Source organism: Amia ocellicauda, chromosome 20 (assembly GCF_036373705.1).
Source record: "Amia ocellicauda isolate fAmiCal2 chromosome 20, fAmiCal2.hap1, whole genome shotgun sequence".
NCBI classification, from domain to species: Eukaryota; Metazoa; Chordata; class Actinopteri; order Amiiformes; family Amiidae; genus Amia; species Amia ocellicauda.
This window is the reverse complement of record NC_089869.1, coordinates 22178246-22185426: the sequence shown is the minus strand read 5'-3', so window position 1 is coordinate 22185426 and position 7181 is coordinate 22178246. Positions and strand designations below refer to the sequence as shown.

The 7181-nt window shown below is 43.3% G+C and overlaps 1 protein-coding gene across 3 annotated transcripts in view; it reads left to right on the top strand.

The window, feature by feature from the left end:
• The first annotated feature begins 1163 nt into the window (after window positions 1–1163).
• LOC136715864 (carbohydrate sulfotransferase 15) overlaps window positions 1164–7181 on the top strand; it is a 46008-nt gene continuing 39990 nt past the window's right edge. For all 3 annotated transcript variants that reach the window (XM_066693252.1, XM_066693253.1, XM_066693254.1), the window contains exons 1-2: window positions 1164–1871; window positions 3620–3725. The gene's annotated coding sequence lies outside the window, so the exon portion shown is untranslated. The remainder of the gene's footprint in view (window positions 1872–3619; window positions 3726–7181) is intronic.

Sequence of the window (7181 nt, the reverse complement as noted above, 5' to 3'; positions counted from 1 at the left end):
GTATTGACAGCCACACTCTCTCGCCGTGCTGCTCTTGGCTTCGTTCTGGGGAAATGCATCTCAACACTGTGACGTACAAACGCCTGGCTTTAAAAGAAAGCAAATTCCACTGAAGTTTTATCCGAGGGGGAGCATAAATGAGCAGCACACCGTTGTGAAGCAGCTCAGCTCAGTTTGTGGGACGGCTGCAGCTCAGATCCTGACAGCTGTTTGGAAGCTGTCGCCCCACGTTGACTCTGAACCGGCACTGGGCACATCCTCCGACTGCGCCAGTGTCAGACTCAGACACAACCAGGAACAGCCTAAAGCTGCCAGCGTCTGTCCCAAACCCACGCCTGAGCGCTTTCAGAGTTATTCCAATAAAGCACAGAAAAGAGGCAGAAACCAGTGAATCTTTTATCTTGCTGGACCATTCAGTCTTTCTATGGATTAAGCAAAGGTATACTGTATTTTATTTTTCTTTATTTACTTGACCATTTTGATAAATATCAATAATAATAATATAAACAGAAAAACAACACATACAATTCAAGAAACAATATCAATATATTTAGTGTGCAATATCGAGACCCAATATAATGGTTTATTGTGTTAAACCTGATTTTCTTCTTTGTCTTATTATTAGGGAAGTCAAAAATGATAACTGATGCAAAATGCATTTCACGCATGAATTATGATGAGTTCCTATTTAATTAATGTGGATTTAATGTTGATAATGTTCACACACATACACAGCTGAAACTCTTATTCTAGAAGAATGATTTGCAGACAGCCACAGTTTAATTATTAATTTCCTTACAGCTGATCAAGCATCAAGCAGCATCCCCCACCGAGCGGCTGAGATGCCGGGTGGGGATTCAATGCAGGCTCTGAACTAAAGTGGACTGATTCATGAATGCGTGCGACTTTGCAGGATCATTTCTGATCATTTGTGGCATCTAATAACTCAAGTATAAACCAGGCAGGGTTGTAATAGACACTTTTAAAACACTACTATAAATAGCACTAAAAGTACTCTTTCAAAATGGGTATTTCTTCTAAAATATGGAGGTTTCATCAATTTTGCATGCCAGAGGTTTAGGTGGATGACACGAATTGATTATTTGTAGAGACTTAAATTAAATTATGCGCACAGTCACTGTATTGCGCCCGTGTTTTGCGCGCAGTGCCCAGCCGTCCTGGGCGCGTTAACCCTTTCCTGTGGGGGCTGGAGTGCGTGTCTTGTGAAAGAGGAGGTCCTGGGAGTCACTGCGGGGATTGAAGGGTCCGCTTTCTCGCCGAGTTTTCTGTGCTCTTAACCTCAACCCGAAACACCCCCCGCCTTGCTCTTCTCTCTTTCCGACTGCAGCTTGGAAAATCACACAGAGAGAGAGAGAGAGAGAGAGAGAGAGAGAGAGAGAGAGAGGGAGGCAGGCGATATCCACTGTGTAGGAGACAGACGACACTGAGCCGCACTGTCCGCCGGACTCCCGTACGACAGACACTGAAGTTCTGCAGCGACGGACTGGCAACAAAACAGCAACAAAAACAGCAACAAAACAGCAACAAAAACAGCAACAAAAACAGCAACAAAAACAGCAACAAAACAGCAACAAAACAGCAACAAAAACAGCAACAAAACAGCAACAAAAACAGCAACAAAAACAGCAACAAAACAGCAACACAACAGCAACAAAAACAGCAACACAACAGCAACACAACAGCAACACAACAGCAACACAACAGCAACACAACTTCTCCTGGCTGTCCTGGTCTGACCGACCTAGCGGGTGGAAATGGGGACGAGCCGCTTCACGCCAGAAGAGATCTGCTCAATAAGGGGGTCGGCAAGACACTGATCCTGTTCCCGGGACCCCGGCATCGCTGTAGAGGTGTGTATCGGACCGGGGGGTTAAACGGGTTATTTGTGCTGTGTAGGTCTGCCTGAACTTTGAGTGCCGCTTCCTAAAGCAAGTTTGTGATCGCAGGGTGTCTGGTATCCTATACAGGCAGGGTTTTGTAGGAAGTCGGTATATGGGGCTATAAGAGAAGAGACACATCGCTACTGTGCAGCTCTTACTTTAATTAGCCCACAACCCTGATTTAATGGAATATATAGTACCGTTTTCTAGATTTTATTCATGTGGGTCAATTCTTTAAGGGGTTTATTGTAAGGGGGGTTTGAATGAGCCGACCCCCGCCCGGGTCCCACAGCCCCTGTGTCTGAGAGCCGGCTGGAGGAAACAGTGTAACTAACTCTCATCAGATCCCGGCAACTTGTGTCAGTTTGAAATGACAGGACTGGCTCTTTATAACCTGCAGCTACAGACGTGTACTACAATTAATAATAATACAACTGAAATAACAACTACAACAATAACAGAAGATGGTTAGTGTTGGTATGGTGATTACCCATCTTCTTACAAACTTTATTTTAGTAAAGAATAAAACAGTAGTGACAGGGTATATAGTTGCCCAACGGATACCTGGAGCTGGTCAAATGAAACGCACCAAAATGTAGAATATAAACCGTGTCTTTATCACCCCCTACTCCACCACAGTGCATTGTTATACCGCTATGTCTGTGTGGTCAGGTCAGACTCAACACAAGCTGGGGCTGTAGACCAGTGGCTCTCAGTCCTGTCCGGCTGTGTTTCCTTCCAGCTGAGCTCTCAATTACTTCACTACTAACAGGGTACTGAAATGAACCATAATTTAACTAATACCGGCCTAATCTGATATCTTAAATGGTTTTAAGCAGTTGTATAGAGTTCATGTTAAATATGAAACTGTAGATGGAAATTGAAAGCTCCAACTTTTTATAAACTACACAATTTAAAAAGTAAAATGAAGCAATTTAGTTCAATTGGGGGTCCAATTAACTAATTGGGAGCTGGTTGGAACACACACCGCCAGGGCAGGGGGTCCCAGGACCAGGATTGAGAACTAGTGCTATCAAGCCGACCAAATCAACACTTTGACCTGCCTGTGAATGGCAACGCACAACCCTGCACCCCATTGCGGTTTAAATTGTGGTCAGAATCCATTTTCTTCTACTTAGAAATTAAAATGCAATAGGGTACAGGTTTGACATTTACCATTCGCAGGTAGGTCAGAGTTTTGACTTGGTCTGGCACTTGGCCCAACTGAGAAAAGGTAAGGGGCCCCCAGGAGAGAGACGCTGCGTGGGGGCCGATACGTGGTCAGTCGAACAGGGACATTAAGTAGCCGTGCATGGCGTGCGTACTGTAAGCCTAGGATTTAATGTTGGGAAATTATAGCCTGCATCCCAAGCCACGCGGCTGGAAGCGTTTGAAGCTCAGCTGATGGGCTGTTTTACAGCTCCTACACCGATCCTGCGGTGGGACTGCGACTCCACGGGTGGCTTTTTCAACTTCTGCCAAACGGCAAGTCTCAGCTGGAAGCTCGTCCTTTGTGAGTCACAAATGGCTGTGTATCCATCGTGCCAGAGAATGGCATTTCTGCATCACTTCGCAGTTTGTTTATTGATTGATTAAAAATATAATTCGTCTATCTGTCTGTCTATTTATCTGTTTGGTCTGTCTGTCTGTTTTGTTATGTATGTATACAGTTTTATTTATAATCTGCAATGCCTTTTATTTTTCTCTTGCTTATTTAGGATTGGGAAACCACTCCAGGGCAGCACCTGTTTTAACAGCTGTATCAATGAAAAGACGTCTGTGTGAAAAAAGGATTTGTGAAACTTGGAAGAAAAAACATCTTTAGTAAGTATTATATTATTTTTATTATGATGATGATTATTTGAATGGCAGACATGTTCATACCTGCTGTTTGCTGGCAGAAGACCGGTCGTATAATCATGCTTTCTCTGGTGGCTCGCGATGGGAAGTGGGTCACAGTGTGTACAGTGGTCTCTTTGAGGGCTTGTTTGGTTTTTGCCAAAGTTTTTGCCATTGAAAGTGACAGAACCCTCACAGGGGTGCCCAAACCCGATCTCTCCTTCTTTCACTGCTCTGAAAGTACCATTCATCCCACTCCAGCTAATTAGATAAAAATGGTTATTCTGCCTTCAGGAAGAGGCTTAGTGTGGGCTGAGCTGTGAGTAGAGAAAACACAGAGATGTGTCTGACAATGATGTTAACCCTGAGGATATGGACAGACTGTTCGCTTTAGTTGCCAACAGCCAACCGCAGTGCAGGAACAAGAACCGCACATCATCTCTGGTTGTCCTCCTGTCATCTGGTTCTGACTTCATGGTGCATAGAACTCAATGAGGTTCCATCCTCTGGTACAGATCTGGCACCATATTGGAGAAGCGCTGCCAGAAATGATAGTTTGATGTTGTTCAGTTAACTAGGATAAAATAAAAAGATGGACTGAGAGTTAAGTATAGTTCCCTCTGTGTTAGTGTCATGGCATCCTGATTGGAAATCCAAGTATAAATGAGTAATGATTAAAAAACATTTTGCATTCGTCTGCCACCAACATGAAAACCCAGAAAATGTGGTTCTCTGAAGAATTCCTATCCTCTGAGGCCGTGCCCCTCGTTCCCCACGACAATGCTGATTAATCAGTAAAAACTCCCATAGCTGTTCGGTGTGAGCGTTTGCTGGTTTGAGTTTAACCCATAACAAGTCTCCGCAGGACCGTGAAGGGGCCGTTCGCCTCGCAGTGCACAGCAGCTCACTGTCCTTATCCCTGCATCCCTGGATGAGTAAAACAGCATGCGTGAAGGAGAAGAGAAACAAAAATGAATTTGAGTGTTGGAAACTGAGCTTGCTTTGGGGTATGAATAGAAAGGAGAATTACTCCCTAAAGGAATGTACAGAGGTTGGTTTGGCCTGTAAAACATCTTTACAATTGCACTTATTATGGGCTATTTCCCAAACGCTGAAGCAAAGAGCCCACTCCCAGCGGAAGGTCACGCATTGAGCTCGGTTAGTTGTGGAGAGCAGCTGAACTAATGGCTGGACGTTTACAATACGGTTAAATCTATAGTAGCAGGCTATTGAATATTAATTAATGATAAACAACAGCCTATAAAGTCATTGCTAATATAGTGATAAACCTCAAAGGCAGTTCTCTTCCAGGACAAGTCAAGCACTCAGTCACTCAATAAATGTCTTTTATCCATCAAAAAATCACAGCCAGCGGACAACAGAGCTTCGAGGTCCTGACGCTCAGTCGCATCTCCCGCTGAGCTCACATACAGTATTTATATATCAGAGATGATATAGATTGCTTATTATCTGCGCTGGACGTGTTTGTGTTGTAAAGCGTCAGGAACTGAGGAGTTTCTGTGTTTTCTCTTCTTCCTGGAAACCTCAGAGTCCGAGAGATGCAGGATTTAATTGTTGGGTCGTTCTTTAAAAACATTTTATTTGTTTGCTCATCAGTATTTATGACACACGTGTTGTGTTTGGTGGGGTGTGGGGATCTATTTGACTCGCGTGTAATGGAATTGGGATGACAATAGCTAGTGTAAATTGAACGGTGATAATAAGAAAAAAAGACACTATTTCACAGTCATACGAGGAAAACAGGCTTGACTGAATGGCTTGCCGAGCGCTGAAACCTGCGCGGTGAACATAGCTGGCTCTGTTTATTTGTTTTCTGTTTTTTTTTTAGAGATGTTACATAACCGGTGCTTGCGGTGAGCTCTCTCTCAGTCTCCTGTCTGTTTTGTGGTTCGACACAGAGAGATCCCTTGCCATTTATTTAACTGTGAAGTCTCAGTAACAGCAGCAGCAACTGTCAATAAAGAAGAACTAAAATACTTCCACTGCTGGCTCAATCACACGCCTCATTGACACTGATGAAATGTAGTAACACGTTACGGTTTTTATTTTTTACGTATAAAAAATACCCACCAGCCTTATTCAGAGCTTCGTAGGTGTTGAGATTAAATCCAATTCTGTTTTTGCTTTGGTTTGGTGTGGTTAGTTTTGGTTCAGTTTGCTTTGTTTTGATGTGGTTTGGTTTTCTTTGCTTTGGTTCAGTTCGGTTTGGTTTGGTGTGGTTAGTTTTGGTTTGCTTTGGATCAGTTTAGTTTGGTTCACTATAAGAAGTAAAGGTTCTATTAGGAACCTGTGGAGGAACCCTTACAGGCTCTTATTAGAACCTTTTACCAAGGTTCCTTGCAAACGGGGATCCTTAAAGAACCTTAAATGTATCTTAAATCAACTGCGATCATGATGAAAAGAGGTTCTAAATGACCCCTTGTGTTCATGACGGACCTCGCCGTTCTTAAACAAACCCTTTCATAGAAATAAACTCCCGAAGAACCCAAAGTTTCTAAATAGAACCGCTAAAGAACCTTACGTTTTTATAGTGTTTGGTGTGGTTTGATTTGGTTAGGTTTGGCTTAGTTTGGTTGGGTTCGGTGTGGTTTGCTTTGGTTCAGTTCACTTTGCATTTCTTTGTTCTGTTTTGTTTTGGTTCAGTTCGGTGTGGTGTGGTTTGCTTTGCTTTGTTTCAGTTCGCTTTGTTTTTGCTTTGTTTGGTTCGGTTAGGTTTAGTTAGGTTGGTTCCTCTGATGAGAATAACATCGGCGTGCCAAGTGTCAGTCCTCTCGTCACGGCTGAAATGAACTGAAACTGAATGCTAAGAGTAGCAGTTAAGCATGATTTGCATGGTTTAAAAAAAAAAAAACAAGAAGAGAAGAGTCACAGCAGTTGAAATGATACGACTGTCTGGCCTCCACGAACCCTCCCTGCTGCTGAACCGAATGGAGTTGCCGGCTTCATACACACCTGCTTGGACCAATGAATGACTGATCGACCAATGAGACGGATGTGCATGAGGATGTCTGATACAAAGACCTAGAGTGAACCACCGTAAACACAGAGTAACAGCTGATTGGTTCCCTCACCGACACAAGTCCACTTTCTTTGTCGGTTTGAAACGGCGTTCGCCAGAATTTCCTGAATTGAAGTTTCCATACTCTGTTCGTTTGTCTGTTAAAAAGCCTATATGGATGTTGTGCAGGCTGCTGTTACTTTATGGATATGGTTTAGCAAAGGGTAGCAATGCTTTAGCTCCAACATAAAATAATAGGTATCATTCAGGGACGCCTCTGTGCATCTGGCTAACTTGCTGTTGTGAGTAAACCAGCTTTGAAAGGGAGCTTGTTGCTGCATGTTCCTGAGGGGAAAGAAACAGGAAGAGATGAGCTAAAAAATAAAGAGTTGATGCCACAGTGGGTTGTGAGAGAACAAAAG